Source organism: Callithrix jacchus, chromosome 4 (assembly GCF_049354715.1).
Source record: "Callithrix jacchus isolate 240 chromosome 4, calJac240_pri, whole genome shotgun sequence".
Lineage (NCBI taxonomy): Eukaryota > Metazoa > Chordata > Mammalia > Primates > Cebidae > Callithrix > Callithrix jacchus.
In genome coordinates this window covers 66,977,297-66,993,690 of record NC_133505.1, presented here as the reverse complement: position 1 = coordinate 66,993,690, position 16,394 = coordinate 66,977,297, and the positions used below count along the sequence as shown (strand labels likewise).

At 34.8% G+C, this 16,394-nt stretch overlaps 1 protein-coding gene and 1 long non-coding RNA gene across 15 annotated transcripts in view; one reads left to right on the top strand and one right to left on the bottom strand.

Moving 5' to 3' along the window:
• The window catches only part of LOC103792483 (uncharacterized), a 576,568-nt gene that overhangs the window by 94,187 nt on the left and 465,987 nt on the right, over nucleotides 1–16,394 (bottom strand). The window contains exon 3 of the long non-coding RNA XR_008480695.2: nucleotides 12,531–12,608. This is a non-coding gene — a long non-coding RNA (uncharacterized LOC103792483). The remainder of the gene's footprint in view (nucleotides 1–12,530; nucleotides 12,609–16,394) is intronic.
• KHDRBS2 (KH RNA binding domain containing, signal transduction associated 2) overlaps nucleotides 1–16,394 on the top strand; it is a 656,950-nt gene that overhangs the window by 522,643 nt on the left and 117,913 nt on the right. The window lies entirely within an intron of this gene.

Below are 16,394 nucleotides of genomic sequence, written 5' to 3'. Positions count from 1 at the left end.
TGCTCAGTACCTAAAACAGATCAATTCAGTCATAACGTTGGGATGGGGCCCAGATAAAACAGCAAGATATTCTATTAAATAATTATTTTAATACCTAATTTTGAAAGCATTTCTTTAAAAATACTTTATAGGTAATCCCTAAAGATGCTCCATTTTCACACATTCTTGAACTCAAATATAATATCCTGCATGGAGGATAACATGTATGTTATCCCCCAAGCTGTTTAGAGAAGAAACTGCCTGAAGGTCTAGCCTTTGCAAAATCCCTTGACATACTGATTTATTAGATGTAAAATAGATGAATATGTCATTTTAGCTCAAATAGACATTAGATTGTACTAGATTCTATTATAAATTTAGTATTGACATCAAAATTGCAGTGAAAATTGCTGGAGGATGTTGAAAGTGTTCTATCCACTAATGCTAAGAGCTGAAAAACTGCTATTATTTTCATTTTAGCAGAGCAACGCCTTACAATAGCCTTCAAAATTATAATTTTATAAAGACATCACTGAATGTGTACTTCTTGGTTACTGATTGTGTAACTGGGTTTTTTCCTTGGGTGCTGGTGAGGCACAGCTCCCCCGGGAGAATGCTGTGGGTTCTTGGTCTCCAACCTCTTAAAGACTAAGCGATGGGACCATTGCAGGTGTGCCATATGCTCATAAAAGTAAATATCAGACCCAAGAAGTGTTGCAGAAAGTTGATTTTATTTAGGTAGAGAAAAGATAAAGAAAAGGAGAAGAGAAAGACTTCCACTAAGAGTGTGGAAGGGGATTCCAGTGGGGAAATCCCAGAGGGGAAAGGGAGTTCCCACCATGTGGGAGGGGATTCCAGAGAGCTGGAATCCAGCGTGAGTGAAGGAGCAGGGTCATTTATCCTGGGAGACATTCCCACCTTCCCAAGTTCCTCTGGCCAATGAAAGTTCCTTTAAACTTCTGCTGGGGTAATTGACGCTTAGTTACTTTCTGTGCCCTTGAAATTCAAACATAAACCATTAAATCTCCTGGATGGAGAGAGATGGGAGTGGGGCATGGCGCTGAGAAATTCTTGCCCTTAAAACTATGCCCCCTCGTGGACCCAGAAAGAGAACCCATTCCCTCAATTTCTCTATGCATTCCTATATTTTTTTCATTTTTTCTATTGCATCCATTTCTTGGTTTATATCCAGTCCACAGGAAGTAAGTAGCCTCCACACACAATACTGCATTTTTTCCAATAATCAATTAGATTTGTAAAATACCATGAGCAAAGTCCTGTGTAAGGTGAAACATCAAGGGGAAAGCCAATACAAAAAAAGCATAAAGCATAGTTCAGAGCCTTCAAGACAGTCACTTCCATAAGCCCATGAAATCCTGTCTTTGTGTGACAGGATTTGTTGCCCAGGTTTGTAACCCGGATTCTCAAACATGTACCTCAGTTTAGAGAGAATCAGAACTTTGGGGATGTAATACTAGGCTCACTTGCTCACTTACTGAGTGTTAAGTGCAGCACACATGCAACTGAAGACTGGCGAGCTCTCCAACCTATAATGTTCACTTGCCCCACTCATGAATAATGGGTCAGGTCGTTATTCTGTTTTTGTGTTCCTTCACTAGGAGCCTTGGCTACATTGTTTTGTTTTAACACAGGTGGCTTTTTACCTCTCAGCTTGCCAAGAACTCCAGATATATTGGCTTTTTACCCATCCATATCTGTATTAGTTACCTAATGCTGCTGTAACAAGCTACACAAACTTTATGGCTTAAAACCACAAAAATTTGTTCTCTCACAGTTCTCTGGAGGCCAGAAATTCAAAATAAATGTGTCATGAGAATGTGTTTCCTTTCTAGGATCTGTGAAAGAATCCTTTGTTTCTTCCAGCTTCTGGGGCTGTCAGCATTTCTTGGCTGTGGCTGCATCACACTTCAAATTCTAGCTCCATCTTTTTTGCACATGTCTAATCTTGCTCTGCTTCCCACTTATAAGACATTTGTGATGATAGTTAAAGCCTGCCTGTATAGTACAGGCCAATCTCCTCATCTCAAGATTCTTAATTATACATGCAAAAACACTTCTTACAAATAAGTAACATTTAGAGATTCCTGGGATTGGGATGTGGACATAACCATTCATGCCATTATCAGTCTACCACACCACTGTACAACACACCTTCATTGTAGATAGCAGAGTTGAAGGGTTATAGGAATGGCTGCCATATCCCCACTTGTCCTCTTACCCTCATGCTTTCTTCTTCTATTTTTTTTTCCCAAGGAAGAAAATAAAAATTCTAACACTACACACTAAGAGCAAAAGATCCTATTGATTAAGTCAGCCGAGCTATGATTTGCAATCCTCTGTCTGTTTAAAAACAATGTTTATGTCCATTCTACTAAACAGTTACTTTTATCTGTCCAGAATATCATCCTCTTTTATCTGAGAAATGTTCATATGGTTTGGTGGTTGTGCCACCACTGGTCAAGTCCTGTGACGTAAGCTAATTAGGGTCCTCATTGTCAGTTTGAAAACTGAGACCAAGGACGAAGCTTTCTTCTCTCATTGGTTAGCCACTAAATAATGTGACTGCATCCCCCTGTCACCTACATCTGGCATTTCTCCCCATGTTATCCCTCCCCGACATCCCCACCCCACCGCTGTCCCTTCCTTGGCCCCCACCAACAAACCCCAATGTGTGATGCTCCCCTCCCTATGTCCATGTGTTCTCATTGTTCAAACACCTGCCTATGAGTGAGAACATGTGGTGTTTGATTTTCTGTTCTTGTGTCAGTTTGCTGAGAATTGTGGTTTCCAGATTCATCCATGTCCCTACAAAGGACTGTACATGTACCCTAGAACCTAAAGTACAGCAACAACAAAAAAATAAAATAATAATGTGACTGCAAAGCAGCTACAGGGAGGGCTGTGTTTTCTGCTGAGTGGAGGTGGCTGAAAGACAAAGAAGGATGATAAATGGAGAATGAAGGGGAGAGAGGAAAAGTGAGGGAGAAAGAAGGAGCAACAAGAATGGTGAGTTTATTGTTCCTGGTGCTGCCTTTCCTTCCATTCTGTGAATAAGTCCAATGTAATTCTAGCTGGTTGTGTGATACAGAGTGATGAACAAAATGCTTATGAATAAAATACCCAATGAAAGATAATTAGGAGCTTGGGTTCCTATAGAATTCTACAAGTGTGCTTTTAAAATTATTATTCTGTTAATCCGGAACACATCCTCTCATTCAGACAATGTGTTCAGCCTCTCAGGAAAGCCTGCTCTGACTACGTTAATCACAATTTACATACCGACCCTCACCTCAAAAAATTGGTTCTATTTTCTCTATAGTATCTATCTCCATACAGTATAATATATACTCAGTTTAATCTTTTTGTTTATTCTCTGTCTTCATTTTAAACCATCAACTAGAATATGACCTAAATAGCATGGAGATTTTTGTTTGTTTTTTTTAATACCACAATCTCTAGAATAGTGCCTAGCACATTTCAAGGCCTCAAAACATATATGTCAAGTGAAATAATTGTTTTAAGCTTATTAAAGTCTATAATCAAGATTAAAATACTAGAAGGAGCTAATGAAATGCAAATTTAAGAATAATGTGACTGAATAACATACCTATTTGTATTTTAGCTATAATTATGTTGTATGTTTGAGCTTAGAGAAAAGCAGATTTAGTGACACTATTTAATGATTTAACAGACAGAGACCAGGATTTAGAATCAGATAAAGCTAGATCAACTTCTGTGTCTGCTATTTATGAATCTATGAGATCTTGAACAAGTTACTAAACTCTGTGAGCCTTATTCTTCTCACCTTTGAAATAGAAAAAGTGATCCTTATTTTGCAGACTAGTCCAGATGTCATCTAACTGTTGCATAGGACTGACTCATGGCAATCTGATGAGACTTGGCCCAAACCCCATCTCCAGGCCCATGATATCTCAGTGCCTTTCCACCACTTCCTGTGATTTATGATGACTTACTTCCTTATGGGCTGAATTGTGTCTTCCTCCCACAAATTCATATGTTGAGGCTGTAATACTTGGTTCCTCAGAATGTGACTATTTTCAGGATAGGACCTTTAAAGAGGTAATTAATTAAAAAAAATGGGGACATTAGGGAGGACTGTAATTGAATATGATTTTGTCCTTGCAAGAAGAGGAGATTAGAACACACACACACACACACACACATACACACACAGAGAGAGAGAGAGAAAGTGCGTACACAGAGGAAAGACCAAGTGAAGACACAATGATAAGGCAGGCATTTGCAAGCTGAGGAGAGAGGTCTCAGAAGAAATCAAACAAGCTGACACTTTTGACACCTTGATCTTGGACTTGTAACCTCTAGAACTATGAGAAAATGAATGTCTGTTATCTAAAACACCCAGTCTGTGGTATTTTCTGATGGCAGCTTTAGGGAATTAATACACTGTCTCAAGCTTTTTCTGTTAACAGGCCATTCCATCAATCAGACTGTGCCAATTTGGGTAATCCCTAAAATTAAAATAGCAGCTCCTTCCTACTTTTCCAGACAAAATATAGCACCATGCAACATTTAGGTGCTACGTTTATTCTGTGGAAATGTGAAGTCCTCTAAAGATGAGTTGCAGCATAGACAATTCAGCCTTGTGTCAGGTAGCCGATGGCCTTGTCCTCTTTTCTCTGCACAACCGTCTTGTGTTTTACATTATGAAATCTGCACTCCTGCAATAGGGCACCTTGTTCTGTGTGTGACTCCTGAGGAAGTTCATCTCATACCCAATTCTTACTGTTTCTGCCATGGTCGGACCCCTTTGGCAGATTAGCAGATTATCATCAGAAGCCCCTGGAATTCAGATGATTACAAATGTGAAGATATTACCCCGTATGCAGGAATCAACATTAAGCCATTAGTGGTTGCAGCAGTTAGCAAACTGAGTATAAATTTTGAAAAAGAGCAATGAAAAATGCAGGGTATAGTCAAAAATATCAGAAATTGAGCCACTGTTCCTTTAGACAGTTGTACTTTAGAAATCATACAGGGTTATCCTCAGTTGTAAAATGGCTATGATATAAGTAGTAGCTTCTTAACAATAAATGGAATAATTTATGCAAGTATTTAGTACCGGTATTAGAATACATCAATCAAGTTCTTTTACTACACTATTATGACAATGTAATATAAAATTATATGTCTGTAGTTTTAGTGGTATATGATAATAATAGCAATCATGATAATTATTGTCATCGTTTGCCTTGCACTGTTCTCAATATGAATATATTAACACTTTCTATGCACGTTACTCAAGATCAAATTAGAAACATAGAATTTCCACCTTGGAAAGAACTGTAACATTTGTCAAATTTGACTACTCCTGTGATGATTTGTTGCCTCCTAGATATTTTTTGCTTTTTTCTCTGGTCATAAATGAGAAGAAGAAAGTTACTCCCTAGTAAATAAGAAAAATGTGAAAGGTGGAAATGAAGCAAATTGAAAAGGAGATAGAGAGGCACAGAATTAGAATTTGTCTGAAAACACTTGGTTAATTCCTCAAGAAGTGTGGTAGAAGTAGTAAGCCAGGCACCTCTGGTGGGTTAGCAGATTGAAGGGGCGTAACAGATGGTGCTGGTACATAGGAATCCAGACATAATGCAGTACATGTAAGAACAGCAGAATTTCAGAAAGACATATCCCCCTATGAGCTACAGAGCTATAAGTCTTAAGATCCAACAGAGATCTAGTTAAAAAGAGCCTGAATGCCGGAGACTGGCCTGGCTTATTCCCCTTGTTTCCTTCTTTATCAGTCTTTGTACAAGCACCATCACAATTACTCTGCTCGTTTTATTTCAATTTCCGTTTGTCACTGGAATTAAAGGAAGCCTGTACTCATGAGCATCCCTCAGATTTAAGTATGTCAGAGACTTTTAAAAGAATGACCTTTTGTCTCTTTTGATGCTTTTGTCAATCCCTGTTTTCTTCTTTCTATATTTCAGATATTCCTCATAATAAGAATGTTATCTTGTTGGTGCTGTGGCCTTTTAAAAATAGATATCACATATAAGGTATTTCTCATGTCCTCCCTTTTTCACACACTGATCCTTTATATTCTTCAAAGTAACTCCTCTTTATTATTTTTATGGGCACTGAAAGCCTTAAGCATAAAATTCAGAGGTCATTCTAATAGTTTATAATAAAACAATAACAAATATAGATTGACAACATAAGAGTCTTCTTTTAAAATAACAGTCTTTTAATCATCAAAGACTTGGACATACGGGTCTAATTTTTTCCCTGTTGTTAATTCTTTCCAATATTTATAAAAAGATACGTGCAGAGTCAAGAAGTTTTCATGACCCCATGCTCATTGCTCTTTGATATTGTTCGGTGTTTGTATACTGAAACGTTCCCCAGAACTCTTAGAGATTATGATGTCATTAATATTTTCTTCATTTTATTGTTGAGTGTTACCAAAGAAGTAGATCCTATAGAAAATGCTATCTAAGCTACTTGTTCATCTCATCTTTGAAAAGCTGAATCACATAAAATCACAAAAGAGAAAATCAAAGGTAATTTAAACAGTGGGACAGGAAAAAATGAATGAGAAATGAAGATTAGATTCAAAAAGTATAATTTTGCTACCAAACTGACATCATTTATCTTTCTAAGTTCTTTGGCTTTTTATGCTTTTTACTAAGTTAAGTTTTACAAACTACAGTTAAGTATGAACTGAAGAAGCAAATAGATATTTAAAAAATTTCTGATCAGCTATTTTCATAGACATCTATTTACTAGTTATTCTATGTCCAACAAGGTTGCCAGTAGCCACCTGTGGCTACTTAAATTAAAAATTAAATTAAACTTAAACAAAATTTAAAATTCAGTTCCTTGGTCACACTAGCTACATTTGAGTGCCCATTAGCCACACTGACTGGTGAATATCATATTCGATAGCACAGGGCATAGAAACTTTCCATTAGCACAGAAAGAGCTCTCAGACAGCACTATACTAACATATATGAAGTCGCTAAGTGTGATAGTATAACAGGAGTTTTAACATTATAAACCAACACAATGCCAAATTTGAAAAGAAATGAACCACTACCCAGACAATAAATAGTTAATAGAGTAATATAGCAGTTTGAATTGTCCTTTCATGGAAATTTTGGTTTCTATAAGGCAAACTGATATTTTTAGCTCATATAGCTTACATTTGGTAATTACAATAGAATATAGAAAAATGCTTAATACAGCACAATGTTGTACACCAACATATTTGAAACCTTTTCCGATAGAATTATTCAAAGACAACTCATGTGGAACTTAATATAGAGCTGGTCTGTTTGCAGTGTTGATGGAGGGCCTCTTCCTGCTTACATGGTAGGCCTCCAGGACTTCTAGTCTCCAGGGTAACCCTAAGTCACTGCCCTAAGCAAAGTTTGAGGTATCAAAAACAAATGAGCAAATAAATAAATACCTTTACCAGAGCAGGAGAGAACAGTTTAAAAAATAAAATATTGAAGATCAGAACTAAACCTAAGATAGCAGTGAGGCCCCACTCTATTCAAATAGTATCAGAATACTTTATTATTAATAACTTAGTTAACCTGAACATTTACATTTTATCTGTTAATTAGCACTGCTACAATAGAAAACAACATTCTGGGAAAAAAAATTCGTAATTCTGTCATGACTAAGAACAGGATTAAATTTTAGAAGGCAATTCATGCTTTTCACTCTTATGTACTAGAGGTTAAAGATGACTACTAGGGCATTGTTAATATACTTTTAGTCATAAGAATCCCAAAACAATTAGAAATGCCTTCCTCTCAGGATAACAAAGGCAGTTTTGTTACATTTGGTACCATATAATAGAAAAATAGTCTCCATGAAAATGAAAATTACTTAACTGGCGTATACAAAATTAATTACTTCATTTTGATATGGATTTGTCCTGCGTAATTTATTAGAAAGTGATGGTTGTGTGAAATAATATGTAAAAATTGCGTTATATTTATCAATGTAAGTGATAGGTTCTTAAATTCCTTCTAATTGAAAAAAAATATTACAAAAGATCAGAACTGAAGTATTTCAGGGCAAAAATCTGAAAATATTAAATAGGCATATCCTATCATCATGCTGTTATTTAAAGCTATAAAAATCTTTTTCAACAACCAACATATCACCAAGAAGTATGGCAGGAATCATTATGGGATGTTGATTTCTTATGTTGTTTTTGTTTTTGTTTTCCTAATTCATTCTCTGCCTAACACAGGTTGAATTTGAGAAATTGAATGAGGTCAGCCATGATGATGCCAACATTTTAAACTTTGGTTTATGTCCTAAAATAGCAACATAAAACACATAGAAATGATGAGCTTTTTTTCATATGTTTCTTGGCCACATAAATTCTTCTGAGAGATGTCTGTTCATATTGTTTGCCCACTTTTTGATGGGGTTGTTTTTTCTTGTACATTTGTTTAAGTTTCTTGTAGATTCTGGATATTAAATCTTTATTAGATGGGTAGATTGCAAAAATTTTCTCCTATTCTGTAGGTTGCCTGTTCACTCTGATGATGGTTTCTTTTGTTATGCAGAAGCTCTTTAGTTTAATTAGATCCCATTTGTCCATTTTGGATTTTGTGCTATTGCTTTTGGTATTTCAGTTATGAAGTCTTTGCCCATGCCTATGTCCTGAATGGTATTGCCTAGGTTTTCTTCTAGGGTTATTATGGTTTGGGGTTTTAGATTTAAGTCTTTAATCCATCTTGAGTATTATCATTTGAGAAATAGCATTCAGAAATAGTATTTGACCCAACAATCCCGTTACCGGGTATATATCTAAAGGAATATAAATTCTACTATAAAGACACATGCACATGTATGTTTATTGCAGCACTATTACAACAGCAAAAATATGGAACCAACCCCAATACCCATCAATGATAGACTGGATAAAGAAAATGTGGCAGCTGGGCTCAGTTGCTCATGCCTGTAATCCCAGTACTTTGGGAGGCTGAGGATGGATAACCTGAGGTCAGGAGTTTGAGACCAGCCTGGCCAACATAGTGAAACCCTGTCTCTACTAAAAATACAAAAATTAGCTGGTGTGATGACATGTTCCTATAATCCCAGTTACTCGGGAAGCTGAGGCAGGAACCTGGGAGGCAGAGGTTGCAGTGAGCTGAGACTGTGTATTGCACTCCAGCCTGGCTACAAAAGGGAAACTCTGTTTCAAAAAATATGTGGCACAGATACATCAGGGAATACTATGTCCATGTCCTTTGCTGGTACATGGATAAAGCTGGAAGCCATCATCCTCAGCAAACTAACATGGGAACAGAAAAGCAAATGCCTCAAGTTCTCACTCATAAGTGAGAGTTGAACAATGAGAACACATGGACACGGGGAGGAGAACATCATATACTGGGACCTGTCAGGGGTGGGAGCAAGGGGAGGGACAGCATTAGGACAAATACTTAATGCATGTGGGGCTTAAAACCTAAACGTGTTTTCTAAAACTTGATCCTGTTCTTAGTCTTAACAGCATTAACGATTTTATCTGTCTTCTGGTTGATTGGAGCAGAAAACCACCATATACATAGCACATGTATACCTATGTAGCAAATCTTCACATTCTGCACATGTATCCCGGAACTTTAAGTAAAATAAAAATAAAATAAAATCTTTTTGGGGAAAAAAAAACATTAAGTCTAAGTCTAAGGGACTGGTGGGACAATGGAAATGGGGCAATTTCTAAAGAAATATTAGACATGCACTCTTTGCCCTTAAGGACAATCTAGTTAAGCAGAAAACAGTTATCAAGTATTTTTAACCCCACTTAAAGGTGTGAACAAATAAAATAAAATAAATAAAATAAAAATCACACAGCAGCCACCTCAAGTCACTATATAGATAAATGGCAATAAAAACTCTTTTAGAAACAACAACCACAACTCTCTTGTATGGCCAGTCTATTGGATTTCTATTAGAAATATGGTAAGATATGCCTCTGCCCTTGTATTCATCTTTAACCTTTTTGTACTTAGAATTGAAAAACATGAGATGTCTTCTAAAACTTAATCCTGTTCTTAGTTATGACAGTATTAACAATTTTATCTGTCTCTTTCTGGTGAGAGCATTAGAAGGCGTTAGAAACTTATGCCACTGACTTTAAAGCATTTGCTTTGGGCTCTCTTCTGAAGCAGTAAGGATGCCTACAATATGAAGTACATAAAGTATTCATATAAAATAGATCCATTAGGAAACTAGCATTTCATTACTCTAAACTCCACTTTCATTAGTCATAGTTCTATTCGTTAACTGGGTTGAACAGATTGCTGTCTAATTTCTAAGGTGTTAAAAGGAATTTATAAAAATGGGAGTAGAAGGAAACCTACTGACAACTGAATATTTTCAAAAATTACAAAGTTGACATCCTTTCATGTCATACTAGAGAAAAATAACTAAAATATTTCAGGATATCTCATTTTAAGTACAGCCTAGAAGCAATCTCTAAATAGCCAAATTTTAGTTTGTCCCCACCAGGCACCAAGTTTTATTATTTTTTTCATCTAGAATTTACATTGTACTTGTGTTTATTATATCACTTCCTTTTTTAACAGGAAATTAGTGCAGCTGTCTATGATTACGAGTCACCTACTTAGAAACCTAAAACACATTAAATAGTGTTCATCACCAAAAATGGTTAGATGAGCTTTGAAACTTGAGAAACTATGGAAATCAATTTTTAGTAATTCTTTCCAAAAAAAGGGAAACAGATTTGAAACTTATGGTAGAAAATGTTAACATTCTGTAGGAACTGGGTAATCTTACTAAAGTAGCTATTTTTTTAGGAGATAGTATCTCACAACTGACCATGTTTGTTTCTCCTAGTAAGAAAGGATTACTGGCTGGTACTCCACTTGGGTAAAACATTATATAGAACTCTAGAAGAAAAAGGAATACAGAATAAAAAAGGATAAAACAGTAAATTTTGCTGAAGAGATAAAAGTATAGGACATATTGTCATCTGCTTACCTAGCCTTCAAATATCAAATAAATAAAGATACAGTATACCCATCTGCCCTTCCTTCCTCAATATAGCAAATCACTTTTGAAGGACTCCCAGATTTCATATGTTTTACTCATCTCTTGGTAGGAGACACAATTTGCTATGGACTCTGAGCATCCTAGCACTTTCTGGCTGGTTATGCCAGGCACACAAGTCCCTAATTACTCTTTACCTGGGTGATTTATCAAGACTGTTCTTGTAGCTAGCAACGTAAGGAACGGATTAGTATCCATCCCCAAAATAAGAGCAGATTTGCTTCCACTTACTTTAAATATTCCATGAGCTCACTGTTCCTACCTTGCAATACAACCCACTGAGTGTACAAGCATCTAACCTGGACCCACTTGCATTGCTCCATGGGGTGTCGGATAAGCCAATATGAAGCTCTGACTTTTACTTTATTGTAAAAGTAATAAAGTCCCTTGTTTCTGACCCAAGAGTTATGTTTTCTGTCAGCATCCATGACAAGTAACAAACTAGCTTGTTAACTTAAAGTACACTAAAATCCCAGATATGCATAGTTCTTCACTTTTTATATTCTTATAAAATCTCATATCAATTTAAAGATAAAACACTGATTTTTATGAATATAATACAAAATTACTAACCCCAAATGTTTTTTCAGTTTTCTTCAGTACATGTTTCAACAAGTAAAATCCCAAATTGAGTTTGTGCCACCATTGTACACTTACTGAAATGATTTAAAATGAGAATTATATTTTGCCATTAATGATATTAGGCCTTTAGTAAGGCAACTAGAGATTCAATACTAGACAGTGCCAGAGAACTGAGTTTACATTGTAGCCACGACACTTCCTAGTGGGCTATGGTCTCGTGAAATATTTCTCATTTTCCTAATCTGTTAAGTAGGTGTAAAGATACAGAACATGTCATATAGGCTTGATCTTGGTTTTAACAACGTAACTGTGTATATAAGTGCTTTATGTACTGGCACTTACTCGGCTCCCAATGTATGCTTGTTTTGTATGATTATGAATGGTGTTCCCTTGAATGGGATATTATTAATTTTATTTTTAAATATATAAAATTTCCACGTGTGTCTCTTGAGGTTTGTTATTTGATTTTACTGGGCCGATTGAAAAGTTAGCATTAGCCTCCCCAGAGATTAATTTGTTAATCTAGAATACTGGGTTACATATGCATGGCTGTCAGAGGATGTCTTGTAGTTTCTTGAGAGCCTTAAATTTCCAAAGAATCTAGATTTCAGAAATGTGCAATTTTCAGCCTTCATATTGAGTGTACATATATAAGGGAAAATTGTTTAACAGCTACAATCTACAAAGGAAAGGAAGGTGCAGAGTAACTTCCTTTTATTAAAGACTGGTTTACTGATTTCTATAGAAAACTTCAAAGGCTTAAAAGTATATTGCCTAATTGTAGAGCTAAACTGTTAGGTGTAATGACCTCATTGATGATATGGGCCTTTATGCTCTTGTAGGATTTTGAACACATAATGACTTACCATGTTGCCTCAGAAACAAAAGCTACATACTGGGAAGGAACAATTGCCATATTCTCCCAAGCCAGCAACCGAGTTATTCTTTCAGTGGGAAAAAAGAGATGAAACATACCATTAAAATGTTTCTTATTTTATACAAAACTCATCTATATAATATCAGAGATAGAATGTAACAATATCAGAGATTGAATGTAACATTTTTAAGAAAAAAAGACATGGAAAAATATAAGTAACCTGTGGTCAAGAGGATATACGAGCATGAATAATTTCCATCCTAAAGAAATATTAACTATCAAAACATTGGCATTGTACATTTAGTTTTTGTTTTAGTAATATTTTATGTTTTAAATTTTTAATCATTACAATGATGTGTTTTTGTAGTAACAAGAAATCATATATGAAGTAGACATGCTATGCATTTTATGGTTGAAATAAGCTAAGACAGGGGCATGCTTTTAAGAATTAGCCACACTTCATAAACTAAGTTAAATGTGAAGTTCCTATCTGACCTGTTAATTACATTCAATAATATTAAAGGACAGCATTTGCAAATTGCTTTTGTGCCTAGCATTTTAGTTTTCAATGACAATTTATGATCTTGACCCTCATAATTAAATTACTTAATTATAGAATCTTTTATGGTTCTTGATTAATATTGCTTCCTTCACTTTATTTTTCTCTCAATTGTATAAGAATATTCCACATTATTTCCCTTTATATATTTTATTTTAATACCTGCTAACCTTTTATAGAAAATAAAATCCAAAGTGAAAATAATGAACAGATCCTAAATTTGTCACAAAGACCTGCTAATTTTCAGAGTCTTCACAGAAAATGAGTATATAACATAGTCAGGATGACATTTCATATCATTAAATTTCTAAATGATTTTCTTCTAGAAGCCATAATAACGTAATGGTATCACAAGACACTTTTGTTCTCTTTAGTTGACAAAAACATGTCAATTTCACAGTTTCTAATATTAGCATTAGGTTGAACCTTAGGAAATTGCCAATATTTGACAATTTTTGACTTACAGAAATGGCAATTTCCTGCAGTCCTACTTCACTTTTTAAATAGGTAAAGAAAAACTACCTGTTGAGTCCTATACTCACTACCTGAGTATAGGACTGTTAATACCTCAAACCTCAGCATGATGCAGTATATTCATGTAACAAACCTGCACATGTACCCCCGAATCTAAAATCAAAGTTGAAACTATTTTTTAAAATTAGCTGAACTGTCAGTGATACAATATTTTCAAAACATATTTATTTTCTAAAATACGTGGTGAGTTGTTTCTAAACTATTTTTCTGTGATGATTCCCTTTTCTGAATTACAAGCAATCTTCAAAAACCTTAGCCTCCATAAACAAATGCTGACTAGAAAAGCTCTATCTAGAGGTAATTTAACATATATTCTGTTTACATTTCCTTTTTTTTTTTTTTTGGAACTTTTTGATTCTGTATCTATGGGGTAGTAATGCACATAAGAGTAGAGCCAGAAATTTTCACAGGTCTCTGTTAAAACAAAAAACATTGGCATGGGGATTTAATAAGGCCTTTCAATAAACAGTATCTTTTGGGTAAATTCAAGACTGATTTATTTTTTTATAAAGTGGGGTCTTTCTCTACAAAATATATTTACTATAGGTGACCTTGTGCCCTTATCTCCTAGAGAAGAAATAGTGCTTGGGACATTGTGTTCACATAGAGCTTTGAGTAAATTAAGTTTCTCCTCTCAGAGGACACTGTGCACAATGGTGGCAACTATGGTTACCATGTATATGTTGATGGCTACCAGAGCCATATATCTAGCTCAGACTGTCTAAGCTTAAACCCATATATCCAGGTGCCTGAAACCAACTCTAAATGATAACAAGTTTACCTGTTGCTATCCTAATGACCTGTCACGAAAACATTTAATGCTTTTTGAAAGAAAATACCATCTGCCAAAGCTTTCAGTAATTACCTTACACAATATCAAGAGTCAGTGAAAAACCCTAAGACGTGTTAAAAACAATAACAAATCAATAAAAATTAAGAGAAAAAAATACTCATGGGTATTTTAGATGTTAAAGTTATTCAGGGACTTTACAGTAACTGTGATAACATGTTCAGGAAAAAGGTAGGAAAATGTTGCCTACTCTAAAAAGCCCTGGTAATTTTTATTTTTGAATCAAATAAAATGTTTATTTAAATTTTGTCATTCTACCACCTGGAAACCTTCAATGGCTTCTTTCCTTACTGAATATAGATAAATCCTTTACCATGTTATAGGAAAGATTTCAGACCCGACTCCTTCTGCTCTTTAGCCCAACTCCCTACTGTTTCTTGGATATTTTGTGCTTTGGTTAGATCCAGCTACTAGCAGCTCACAAAACACAATTTATTTTCATAATGCCATGCATTCACACTTGGTGCACCTAGAAGTAGAATGCTCTCAATTTAGCTGCTTGTCCACCTGAAAAACACTTATTCATCTTGAAATACCAATCTCAAATAACAAATTTTCTGAGAAATTCCTCTTGAAATCCTCAGACCTATTTAGGCATTCCTCCAGTGTGCTTCCATAGTACCTGTTACGTACCCTTAGAGTGCTTTCTTTGACATTTCAATTGCATATACATTTGTTGATATTCTTTAGTAACCAAGAGCAGTGATCACTAGAGGTGATTCATACTGTCTCACGAGATTTCTTGTAAAACTTCTGGGAATTTTGTAAATTGATTGTTAAGCACAGCCATTATCAAACAATTGAATTACATAAATTTAAAATGTAATAGGTTATATTGAATAGAAACTCATCCATATCTATTTTATTAGAATCTGTGCCCTTTCAGTTAGTTATGTCTAGTGTATCTGTTTAGTGGAAATAACATATAATGGTGTGTTAATGTTCACCTCTTCCAAAATCTGTTTTCAGTGGTAACATGGTGACAGCTTAAAATCACCTATGGTAAGAGTGTTTTTGTTTTTGTTTTTAATATGGAACATTTTGTGAATAGCTTTTGGCAAATGCTAAAAGCCAGGACTTTACTTTTTGTTTTATTCATTATCTAGACATTAAAAAGTTATAGAGAAAACGTTAATAATGCAGATTTTATTTAAAAGTTTGTTATGCTGATAGCTTTTACATTGTAAATGGAACACAAAATTGAGGAAATATTCTTCTAGTATGTCAAAAACCACTATCTAATTCCAAACGTTTTATTTATTTAAAAGTGTGTTATCCCTATAGCCTTTACATTATAAATGGAACATGAAATGGAGTTAATATTCTTCCAATATGTCAAAACTGTTGTCTAATTCAGAACAAAGTTGCTCCTATCACTAAGAAACATGTAAAATTCTGACATAGATATTTGAGATTTCACTTCCATTTTACTGGTCAACATAAATAAAAATGTCAAGTAACAGTCATGTCAGAACCATGCATGTTTATCAATAATATTGATATCATTGCTGAATAAGATAATAAGCATTTATCTGTGCTGTGATATATTGGAATTCTATTGTGGCAATACAATTATAAAAGCTTATAGTGGATTTTGCAAAAAAAATTTGCAAGTCACACTGAAGTTATATGTTTATAGAATTTATAACAAATTATTTTATTTGTAAATCATGTGCTTTATGTCAGTAAAAGATTCAATGATTTGTATGTATGTGTGTGATACAATTTTTTAGAGAGGCAATTATTAAACATTTACCAGAACCCCAGGATAAGAACTTTTCAAAGATGGGATTTATGTCTTAGTCTTCCCTTACGTTTAGCACCTGGATAATATGTAATTCAATGATTAATATAACATCTGGTGAATTACTTTTATTTTAAGCTGATATGCAGAGCCAGTATTAGATTTG